The following is a 2,491-nucleotide window of genomic DNA, read 5'->3' as shown; positions in this document are numbered from 1 at the left end:
GCGACAATAGAAATGTGGGTGTCCAGGTGAGAACCACTGCTTTAGAACATGCATGGTGGCCTATATGGGTGAGACAACCATCTTTGTGAAAAAATGCCCTCTGCACTACAGTCTACTTGTCTGCCTGCTGATGGGGTTGAAACGTAGAAAGACGTCTAATGTCTCTGGCTTTAGCTTGTCAAATACCGTATTTTTCGGACTATAAGTCGCTCCGGAGTATAAGTCGCACCAGCCAAAAAAATGCATAATAAAGAAGGAAAAAACATATATAAGTCGCACTGGAGTATAAGTCGCATTTTTGGGGGGAAATTTATTTGATAAAATCCAACACCAAGAACAGACATTTCATCTTGATAGGCAATTTAAAATAAAAATAACGTTACATGATGCAAAAACAACGAACTGAGAACATGCCTGGTATGTTAACGTAACATATTAACAGTTATTCAGATAATTATAGGATAAAGAGCATGCTAAGAAGTTTACCAAACCATCAGTGTCACTCCAAATCACTAAATCCAATGAAATCCTCGATGTCACTTCTGAACAACTCTGCCAACTCCGGAGGTAGACGATGCGCCGCTTCCTCTTCTATGTCGCTTTCGTCAGGCCTCGAGCGCCCTCTTGCAGGTGTCAGTGTGAAAATAACACGTGATATTATATAATAATATGTTAATAATTTCACATATAAGTCGCTCCGGAGTATAAGTCGCACCCCCGGCAAAACTATGAAAAAAACAGCGATTTATAGTCCGAGAAATACGGTAATCCACTGCTAAATGAGGGGCACTAACATGTTGGCCTTAGCAGGATCATCTTCAGACTACAGACACTATTAGTAGTAAAAACACCTAAAACTGCACTATGAAGAAAATATGAAGATATCAGTATTTGGTATTAGTGCATGAGTTAGTGCATATGGCTAAACAACACAAACAGTATTATAGTATTTAGCCTCACCATAACGATGACGGTGCTTTCTAGAGGATCCTCTCCTCTCTCCACAGCTGGATCCTCTTCAAACTAGATCGGAGATAACTATTGTTTATTATGCTAGTTACCCAATACAATATTATCAGTCCATATGAACAAATTAGTTACATTTCAGTACAATGTGTACATGAGATGATGTAAGGCTATAAAGCCTTCTTAAGCCAGACATACATGTAAGGGCTGCTCAATTTATCATATTTTCATCATCCTTTAAATGTTGACTAAATTATTGCCAAGACAACCTGAACTAAGATAAATATGAAAGTTAATGAGGAAGTGGTAACAAATTATATCATGGAGCCATGTTTATTTATTGTATTTATCTATTTATTTTGAAGTCATATCATTGCAATATTGCACACATTGCAGTTTTTCCTCATGTTGTGCAGGCCAAATACACACTGGAATATGATTAAATGATATTGTGTCGGTCTCCTGATGATGCCAGGATGGGGCACGTACGGGCACAAACTAGTCATTCATTCATATTAATTTAGTTTCAGAGTCAGCCCAAAGACAGTAACAGGTTGATTTCAACCTGATAACATTATCAATAATCAGGATGACAAATACAGGAAACATATGGTCATGAATGGTGCTAATTTTGGACTCTGTGAAATGTGGCTAGCTAACACAAAGATTGGGACTTTGCGCCATTAGCAAACAATCTAACATTAGCCAAATAAGCATTTTCACCTAAACTATCACAGTTGCAAACATAACTTACCATTATACCACTCGTTCTTTCGTGTTTGCGAAATATCACCGCTGCTCGTGCTGGCTCTGGCAACGGACTCTTGTCTTGCTAAAGACGACCACCAAATAAGTCCGAAATGTTCATACTCTGTGTGTTGCGGCCACTTCTTCGATGGATTTAAAAAAAAACAACTTTTTTTTTTTCATCTCTCATGTTTTCAGCACCACCTTTCTGTTTCAGGGATGTTTGTTTTGTTTGTTTGTTTTTTTCGTTTTCCATCTTTTCAGGCTGACTGGCTATGTACAAGTTAGTACCCTAAGCACAGAGCGAAATGGGTGGGACACCCCCAAGTGGTCTGTATTTGATTGGATCAGCTTAGGCAGTGATACGTGAACACAGGTACAATGTAACCTATCACAAGGCCCTCCACCCAACCACCCCACCAATGGGTGTTGTGCTAGACTTTTCCCCACTTTATTTTTTATTCTGTCTCGTGGCCCGGACCGGCCCATCGGCCCACCTGTACGCCAGCCCGCCCCCTCTTCTATACTATTACTAAGATCATTCTTCAGTGGAAGAGAGCAGGTCAATGCTGCTGATGTTCCCACAATGGAGCGGAGATGCTAATCTGATTGGATGCAGAGCGGCGAGAGGCTAATTTGATGAGACGGCAAGACACAAGGTTGCGTGAGAATGTGAAGAATCCCCGCAAGCTTTGAACGTAATCACACGCAACGCAACATAATTAATTTGGCACACCACCAGTCTGCGTGTGTTATACGTCAGCTAAAGTGATAATGA

General features: G+C 40.2%; 1 long non-coding RNA gene across 1 annotated transcript; it reads right to left on the bottom strand.

The window, feature by feature from the left end:
* Positions 1–560: 560 nt before the first annotated feature.
* Positions 561–1,852, bottom strand: LOC133489081 (uncharacterized). The gene is made up of 3 exons (XR_009791814.1): positions 1,721–1,852; positions 961–1,023; positions 561–623 (listed from the first exon to the last, which is right to left on the bottom strand). It is a non-coding gene; the product is annotated as an uncharacterized LOC133489081 (long non-coding RNA).
* Positions 1,853–2,491: the final 639 nt, after the last annotated feature.

This window comes from Phyllopteryx taeniolatus, chromosome 1 (genome assembly GCF_024500385.1).
Source record: "Phyllopteryx taeniolatus isolate TA_2022b chromosome 1, UOR_Ptae_1.2, whole genome shotgun sequence".
Classification (NCBI taxonomy): Eukaryota; Metazoa; Chordata; class Actinopteri; order Syngnathiformes; family Syngnathidae; genus Phyllopteryx; species Phyllopteryx taeniolatus.
The sequence above is the reverse complement of the archived record's forward strand: the minus strand, read 5'-3'. Positions and strand labels throughout refer to the sequence as shown.